Genomic DNA, 10,123 nt, shown 5'->3' with positions numbered 1-10,123 from the left:
AATACAGTCTGCATGCCTAGGAGCTTGTGGCCATGGAAGTGATTGGAACACCTGATTCAAGTAATTCTTTTGGCCATATAGGGTATATTTATATTTTAAAAAATACATAGCATATATTCTTTTGGGTCTATTTGAATGTTTTTTTGAGTTGAGTCGTCCTTTATCATCAGAGTAGATTTGTTTTTCCAGTTGAACTATTAATTCATTGATTTTTCATTCTTTTAATTGCAATTTATAATTTGCTTACATTAGGTATGGTAAAGAAAAAAATAACAAACAAGCAGAAAACGTTTAAATTTTACATAGTTTTTGTAGGTGTTGGTAGTACATTGCATTGTTAATTTTATGTCAATGTGAGATTGTTGTGAGATTGTGAGAAATGTCTTCCTGAATTCTCTGTATGTTTGGTACATGTGGAGAAATGGACAATAACAACGACTTTGACTTTGACATTAAAACAATGGATGTTAGCAGATGGGGTGTTAGAATCTGAGCTCAAGGCCCCGAATCGATACAGGACTCGTCACTGCACCAAAACATTGCAAGTCTCTCACTGCAAGACTTTGTAAGCCCATTAAATGCAAAGATTAATGGATGATCTTCAAAGCCCTGAACCTTTTTCTTTGACACTTCTTGCATACCTTGTGTGTGTGTGTGTGTGTGTGTGTGTGTGAGTGGGGGGGGGGTCATGCTGATTGCTGCGCACGCTTTTCTAATCATCTTATTGATTTCATTTTTGTCATCCCAAGTGACAATAGAGGGCAGTGCATACAGACTAGAAGACTGGTAAAGATTCCCCCTGAAAAATAACGTAAAGAATCATGCTGATCTCAGAAATATCTCAGTCCTGACTGAGCCTTCTTGAATACAGGGATTTTTTCTGGTGTATTTTACTACCAACTAATTACAAAGACTCCTTCCTTCCACAACTAATTATTTTCCTTTGACTTTCACCATATCCAGTTATTTTCACAAAATCCGACAAATAATCAGATTTCTGTAATTTATGTCAGGTAATTTCCTTGTTTAAAAAGACCCTCTAGAGGTGTGCCATTTCAAAACATATGGATTTTTCAAAATGTCTGATGATGAATGTGACTATGCCCACTGTCAGACATTCGCAGTGTAAATAAGAATGGTATTAAAAACCAGGCCCTGCGGGGCCACTTTGTTCAGTCAAGATAATGTATCTGTCTGTATCATCAATCCTTACAAACTGAGGTCGATACGGCTTCAGTGACGATAGTACTTTGCAGCTTAAAATTCACCCAGTGGTTGGTTAAGAAGTGGAAGTGAACTGTATTTTCAGCAGTTTGAAATTTCAATAACATAATCCACCCCAGGGTGGTGGTTGTTTCCAAATACCTGTAGATCAAATGATGAAAAAAAAAATGTATAAGCACCTCCCATGTGATCGCTGTTTGCAAATATGGAAGGATCTGTAAGATTGAGCCCTGCCTGCTCGGCTGACTCAGGAGAAACCCTTTCAAACCTTCTTCTGCGAAACATCGCAGTTTTGGCCCCCAGGTTAGGAAAACACTCACATTGTTTTTGTGAGGAATTGGAACATGACAAAATGAAATAAATTGAATAAAAAAATAAATTGAATAAAAAAAAAATCTGAATAAACAACAGATCATGTGTTGTAAACAGAATTTCTGGCTAGCACACCTTATTTGCTATCAGGCATTCTCGACATAACTGGCATTCTGGAGCTGCAGTTCTGATACCAGAATGATACCACGCAAGATGAGAGGTACTCTCATGAGAATCAAAAAATCTAGTTCCCCGAACCTTGCAGTGAATTGGTTTTGCCTCATTTACATACCGTACATCCCAGGAGCAGAGAAACTGGGACTACTGGTCCCACAGCCAGTCAAAGATTTCCTGTCAGTCCAAAGCACCTTATATAACTGATAAAAATGTGTCCTTCAACCATTTCCTTATGTGCATGCATATCTTATTTTATTACTCCCACCAGGTCAGTTCAAATCATTTTAAAAACATTTATCACTTCTAAAAAAATGAATTTGTTTTCCCTGTGAATAGCAGCTTTCACTCTCCTAATCAACCGTTGATTAGTATTCAGAAAAAAATTGTCATGAAGAAAATGGGAGACTCCTTCCATCGTCCAAAAACACACAGCGTATAAATTGGGAAAAATTGGGAAAATTGCCCAGATGTGGAAATGAGCGAAGGAATGGTTGTCCGTCAGTATATGTGGCCATGTGATTGACTTGCGGCCAGTCAAGGATGTACCTCTTGCCCAATGGCAGCTGGGATAGGCTCCAGCAATAAAGTGATACCGTTCAAATCATTGCCATCATCTCTTTTCTGACATTTGAGGACATTTCCTCTGCTGCCCCTCCTCTGTCTGCTCCATCAGCTGTTTTCATGCAAGTGTCAGACGAGGTTCAGCCGGCTAAGCAGCATCACAAGAATGTGATCCTGCCCATGGCTACTCAGCCATGGCCATAATTGGTAACCTTAAATGACTCTGAGCGGAGCGCTGGATTAAGTTTATCTTCCTGGGGATGAAATAGAGAGCAGAGGGAGAGAAGCCAGACAGAGGGGAGAAGTGTGGTGAGGCTTAAAATTATGTGCAGGTAAAAGTGGGATACCTGCAGCAGCCAGAAGTCGTCACACAAGAATATCTAAGTTATGCGAGAAAAAGAAAACTACCACAAAAATCTCCCAGATAATAACATCAGGCGATATCAAGAGTAAAATTTGGCCAAAACTTGTGCTATCTAGCTTCTTTTTGCTCTATCTAGCAGCCGTGACAAAGAACAGTTTTTACCAAAGCACAGCCTTTGTATCATGTGCAGTCTTTCAACCTTGGAATGATATTTTCAAAGAGGCACGTGTAATGACCTAAGGCTCGATTACCCGGGCAAATGAGGCAAACGTCCCTGAAAGACTCAGTTTTTTTCTACGTCAGCCTGTTTGTGATCATTTCATAGAAGGATTGTTAGAGACGAAAAAAGCCTGTGGTTTGGCATGTGTTGCCTCATTCGTTCATATTGTAGCGAGTCACAAATGTAAGGGTTTATGTTGATGCATGTTTTCTGTGTGATTTTGGGGTTGCTGGGAATTTTGTAGGTGTGGTTTGGGGTGCAATGAATTCTGGGTTTTTTTTGTTACCTGGAAGTGAGTGGGAGCAGTTACTTGTATTCCAGGCTTGTGTGGCATGGCTGTGGCCAACAACAGCTTTTGTTCATTAAACAGACGTTTTACCGTCACCTGGGTGTTTCCCTGACTAAAGCTCTACAATATGTTCACCTGCATGCTGATTTTGAAACTCTTACAGTAATAATACTGACATGTTACTGACCTGTGTTACTGCCTGGAGTGAAGGTGAGACGCTGCATTCTTGAAAGTCCTATGCAGAAATTCTTAATTATAATTCATTAATTTTATTTCAATTTGATTCACTGTATGTGATATGTAAGTGTTAAACCAGTTAATAAGCATTGTGACATAATTTCTCTGTTGCCCCACCTGAGAGGCATTGTCTCTCGCAGGTGATTGTGGCTTGGCAGTGCCTAAAATTCTGCATACAAAGGTCATGCATCTTGTCTTTTGTTAATTCCAAAAAAAAAATTGACATGACTCTCTGCCCCCCTGAAAAAAAAACGTGAATTATTTTCTTGAAAATATGGCTGATAGGTGACATCAAAATGCAAAGAGCTTGGTCTATTTGACAAAAAATAAAAGTAAAAATAAAAAAAAAAAAAGTAAAAATGTCTAATTCAAGGTTAGTGTTAAAGTTAAGACAAAAATAAATGAAGGAAATGAAAAGTCAAGTTGGATGATTTTCTCTTGATTCACCCTTTTATGCAAACACAAATAACACAACTATTGATCAAAATCCAATTATATATCAGATCTACAGCACAAGGGAATGTTCATATGCGTATGAAACCAAACTGTGTCTAAGTCAAACCCCCACAAAGTAAACCCTTGTAGTATTGCAGCTGTAGAATCATGAAGAACTTAGAGGTTTGTGTCAGCATGTGAACTTGGAATCAGCACCTCTTACTTTTAGCCAGCTTTATTAATCTTCCAGTGAGAATGTATTGAAATATTTTGAACATTTTCTGGTGCAGATAAAATGCTTTACATCAGTCTCCGAAACTCGAATGGTTAAAAATTCAGCTGGAGCGGACATGTGGAGCTCATGTAAACCGTGAAACACTCATTTGTACGATTCACTATATTAGCTCTTCATTGCCAAGTGTGAAAATGGTGAAATTTGTCTGGTTTTAGCATCAGTAACCAACAATCGAACGTCTTCTTTTCCTCTGGGCTCTTCTCTTCAGGGGTCTCCGCAGTGAATCATCTGCCTCGATCTAACCTTCTCCTCTGCCTCCTCTTCTTTCATACCAATGAACTTCATGTCCTCGTTCATTAAATCTGGGTCTTCCTCCAGGCCTCCTGCAAGGTTGTCCCAAAGTCAGTTTCCTTCTATCGATATATTCTCTTCCCCTCCCGTACATGTCCAAACCATCTCAGTCTGACTTCATCCCCAAAACATCTAACATGTGCCCTCCCTCTAAAGGACTTGTTCCTGGTCCTCCTCACTCCAAAAGAGAAGATCAACATGTTTATCTCTGCAAAAACCTGCAATCAAAAGAATTATAATCTGCAAATCACCTTGTTGATCGTCCTAGTCAATGTCATAGGTGAGCATTCGTAATATTTCATTGTGGAATTGCGACGAAAGATAAAGATAAATTATTAAATTGCACAGGTCCAAAAATGTACAAGTCCCTGTGGAATTTCATTTGCTGAAATACATGTGTGATACCAGTCATTTCTGGTTTATATTTAGATGTTCATTCTTAGATGCCTATCCATTTCTAAAGATGACAACTGGGGTTTTCAGTTTGTCATTCTAATACTAGGCTACGTTTAGATTATTTGTCCCAACAGGTAGATGTTGTTTGCAGAAGGAGAGAACAGGCATCTATTTTGACACATTAATAAATTAACACACCAAGATGCTTGGAACTTCAACAGTGAGACTTCTAGCTGGATTCTGAGGGGAGAATTCTTGCACAAGCTCTAAGAACTCGCCGTTTGAAAGGTGTGCGTATTTCAGAGATAGACATTCTTTGTAGTTACATTTCTTTGTTCCAGTGGAAAAATGTTGATGAATTTGAATCTCATTTTCCTTCAGGTCTCCTTGGAGTCTTTCTGTGCTATCTCTGGGGCGCAGTTTGGGGTGGCACCTTCCTTATTTGCTAAGCGGCAGCAATTTTCGTCACATCTCTTTCATTCTTCAACCTCACCCCCAGGTGGTATTGGGTTTTTCTCCCTATTCCAGCACTTGAATATTTGAGCTTTTGTATGGAATAGCATATTCACAGACCAATTTAATGAAAACCTACATTTGTCTGTACTCAGCAAAAATCCGATTTTAAAATCAGTCTGATTGCTGTATTTGTGATGCCATCCGTATTTTGGTGCAAACCCTGATCCAAACATGTGTAGCATGGTACAACTTGAATCTTCCAGGTTCTGATCAATGATAATAAACTGAAAAATAAAGGAGGGCTATCCAGTAGTTCAAAGTCAATGGTTACGATTGGCATGCTCATATATTCTGAAAGGTATTTTTATCACAAGGAAATTTATTGTTGGCATTTCAAGAAATTAATATTCATAGAGAATTGGGTGTCGGGAGGAAAAATCCCTCGTGATTGTAATTAAAGAGGAATCTGCTCAGGTATGTGAAGTTGCATGCCAAACACACAACCCCAGTTAAATGAAATTTGTCTGCAGCATAATTACAGGTAGTGTAATTCCTTTTTACATACTTGTGACAAGGGTCCTTTATCAGCATTTAAATGCCCTCCAAAAACAGCATAACTAAATTATCTCTGCTTACATAGCGTTTTTACACCTTGCAGTTTCGAAGCGCTTTACACTAGATTGCAATTATACACACACATTCACACTCACCATTAGCGGCAGAGCTGCCGTGCAAGGCGCTAACCAGGCCATTGGGAGCAACTTGTGGTTGAGTGTCTTGCCTAAGGGCGCTTCTGCATGCAGACGGGGGGGAGCTGGGAATGGAACCGCCGGCCTTCCTATTGGATGGACGCCTGCTCCACCAACTGAGCTGCAGCCTGACCCTGACAATTCGTTTTGTTATCTATTCATCAAAACATCCCGGTTGTTTTCGTCGCAACTGTTTACATTGTTTGAACAAATCATTATAGAATTTCTTGCAGATCTTTAGTCGTATTTGATTTCTGTTTGATCTACCCCATGGTATTTTGCTCATACTAATGAAAAGATGCATTGCAAGTTACCATGTCCGTGTAAAAACTGATAGATTAACACAAACAAATCTCAGGTGATTCACAGAATGTTGAAAGTAAAACTATGTATCGTGATTCTACATATAAAATATCATGTGATGTCAAAGAAGATATTCAACATTTTTCAATGTAGCGCGGATAGCAATTCATAAGACGCGTGGTGTGGAGGTGGTCTTACACGTTCTAAATCGCCCCTCTTCACTTTCTAATCCATTTTTACAGTTAATCAAGATTAAGCTGGTTCATCGCCATAAAAACCTTTCTAAACTTCAGCCAAAACATTTCAAATCTGATTTATAAGTGGTGCAATAACCCAACATCTGTTCCACTTACATGATTCACCTTGCATAGGATTTCTGTGTGTGTGAGAGAGAGCTGCAGTGAGAAAAACAAAAACCAAATAAGCAGAGAAAATTAATGCAGGATCTCATCTCTCCTTACACTTCCCCCCACCCCTCTCTCACTGCTTTCTAATCAGGCTGTTGAGGCAGCAGCAGCAGCAGCAGCAGCAGCAGCAGAGCTGTGCGAGGATCCTTGGCTGGAGGACACAAGCATCACCACCTCCATCTCCAGCAGCAGCAGCAGCAGCAGCAGCAGCAGGATACTGTACATCCCAGAACCAACTCTCTGAGCACCATGGTCGCGGTGGGACTCGCCGCCTGCCTGTCCCTGCTGGTGGGCTTCTCCCTGCAGGTGGACGTGAAAAGTGGCAAAGAAGCGGGAAAAGCCGGAAATTTCATGGAGGATGAGCAGTGGTTGTCCACCATCTCCCAGTACAGCCGTAAGATCAAGCACTGGAACCGCTTCAGAGACGTGAGTGCGTTTATCGTGGGTGATTCACGCGTGGTGTCCGCTTCCATCCGCGCCGGGGGTTTGAGGCGCAACGCGGGCTCTGGAGCGCACGTATTGTCACTTTTTTTTGTGCAAATATTATTCAAAAACGCAGCATATCATTGTGAAATTGACCATTGTAATTCATGAGCTAATACCCAGTCTTAAAGAAAAACCAAGCTCTGGTCACTGATCAATACAATTGATCTGCCCTATTGCACATAAATGTGGGCTCACTGTGTTCCACTCTAAGATGCCCCACAGCAAACATCACTTGACTTCCATCCGGATTACAAACATTTGTTGCTCCCATCTTCATCTGTTCACATCGATTACTGGAGCTTTTAAACCTTTTCTGCTCAGAAAACCGTTGACGGATGACCTGCTGGTCAGTGATGCTTGAGTTAAAAAAAAAAAAAAAAGACATTTTAACTGAGCAAAGATCACCAAGAATGTGGTCCAGGGTTCACTTATTGCAATAGGCAATTTTAACTTCTAAACCAAATTACCAGAATTAGAATGAGTCTATCTATCTATCTATCTATCTATCTATCTATCTATCTATCTATCTATCTATCTATCTATCTATCTATCTATCTATCTATCTATCTATCTATCTATCTATCTATCTATCTATCTATCTATCTATCTATCTATCTATCTATCTATCTATCTATCTATCTATCTATCACAGAATGCTATAGAATATGGCACAATAGGAGAATATACAGTATATTGTATGTATAGTGTACAGTAGATGCAAAGCTATTGACAATTACATGTTATTTAGTCAGCTCGAATAAAATGAGTGTCTTCACTGCAATAGGTTTGATCGTCATACAGGATCACTGATTTTATGTTTCACATATACACTTTTGTGTGTCCCCTTCGAGCCCCCCTCTTGTGCTTTCCAGATACTTCACATCTACTCATAGTGTGTTGATGTATACTTCATTGAAATGATGTTGTGACAATCTGAAGAGCACAAAGTTCCACATGAAAAAAAATTGAAAATAAACGAATCACAATTTACTTCACTTTTACTTTATGTATTCAAATCATCAATGTTATCGCATTCAGGAATTTGTAATTTTGCTCAGAAGAAATGATCAGAGCAAGAACAAAAACACGAAATGGCCCGGTATGAGAAATGACATGTAAAATAATGTATCTGGTTTATAATACAAAGTAACAATATTCAGACTCTGTTCAAATCTTTTCTAGGGATGTTGGTTTTGGTGATGTTAATGAATTGCATCGCTTCGAGAGAAAATGCTTGCACCTTCAAAATGCTGCATGTCAGAGGTCAAGAGGATCTGCTTATAGTCACAACAGTGATTGTGGTTCCATGGAGTTGGAGACGTCTGTGCTGGAGTCTCTTTGCAGCCTCTGTCTTGATAACTGGAAAGTTGTTTGATCTCATTGCTGAGAAATGTAGCCTGAGAAGAAAAAAAAAAAAAATTGGTGTGGACGGTCAGGCAGAAGCTGTGAAACTGTTGGGGTTTTTTAGGACCTCCTGGCTTGGCCTGTTAGATGTTTGTACTTTGGATGCAAATTTGTCCTTTCATGCATATGGAAGCGTAATCTCCACTGCCTCGATACGTTTGGCTGTACTTTCTGATTAGATCTGTGACTGACCAGGGGAATTATCAGGCTGATGGGGCCATTTCATGGGACGTTTAGCAGCATGTTGGGGGGAATGAAGACTCACATTGTCCTGAGAAGACGGGTTTGAGCAGGGCTCGGTGCCATGGGAGAAACAAATTGAGATCACATTATTGTAAAAGCCTTTTTTTTTCCCTCATTATGAACACTGGCTACAGAGATGCTGCAATAAAGTTTACAGTGACTCTTTAGATGTCAACTATTTTAAGTACATTTATTGAATTAGCTTGTTATATATGACCGAAACCCAAGCCTACTATAGTTTTCAAATGACAGAAAAAGGAGAGAAACAGTAAAACCCCGCTTTTGAAATACAGTAGATCCAGAATTTACTGGGTCATTCCTCCTCTAAATAACTATTAATTGATCAAAATGACTGTTGATTATCTTTGTGTCCATTTGCTACTCCATCAGTCTGCTAAATTGCTCCAACACAAGCCTCTTATATTTCCTCTTGATTCTTTGTTCCATAATTTCAAAACCCGGCGGAAAAATTAAGCTTTTCTGCAGGTGATCATTAGAATGAGGCTTCAAAACAGAAGTTACTAAAAAGCTCAGGGATATGTATATAATTAAACAGAAGAAATAACGGCCTTTGAGCCTTTTAGAAACTAAATATAAATCGTACATCAGCACACACCAGACTCGTGGGCAGAAATCCAAGGAAAATTTCTATAGAGATGCACCCTGGCATCTGAAACACAATCGGTAATGTTAGATCACTGGATGTAATGTCAATCAAACCTATTAGCAAAATATGATATTTTTTAGTGTTTCCTCCATTGTGCGTTCCTTTCTCTCTTTTTTTTGTCTTTTTTTTCTGAAATGACCTTTTTTTTTTTTTTTTTCTTTCAATATTGCACGAGGGCAGGCAGACACAACATGATCCTGATTGGCTGGACCTGCAGTGCATTATCAATCAAAACGGTTTTGACGGAAGTTTACTGCTGTGGGAGAGATTGTGCCCTTGCTGTGAATATACACTCTCCTCATCTAAAGCTCAAGGTGAATGTCGAACCACGATGCAGTGGGAAGACAGACAGCAGCAAAATCTTGACTGCTCCACTGTTATCTGATGCTTGGAGTGAAGCATCCGAAATGCGAAGCAGTTTTATTTGTTTATATGTTACATAGCAGGAAGGAAGACGCAGCATGCAGTCCTCTTCATTCTAAGGGGAAAATGTGTATTACTTATTTTGAAATTACTATTGCTCACATTGTAGAATAATCCTGTGGTTTACATTAATAGAACAGAAGTTGTTTTTTTTTTTAGTTTTTTTTTTTTGGTCCATATTTGC

The sequence above is a fragment of the Fistularia commersonii genome, chromosome 32 (assembly GCF_037954325.1).
Source record: "Fistularia commersonii isolate RoL2024-O1a breed Wild chromosome 32, RoL_Fcom_v1.0, whole genome shotgun sequence".
NCBI classification, from domain to species: Eukaryota; Metazoa; Chordata; class Actinopteri; order Syngnathiformes; family Fistulariidae; genus Fistularia; species Fistularia commersonii.
Note: the sequence above shows the minus strand (reverse complement) of the source record.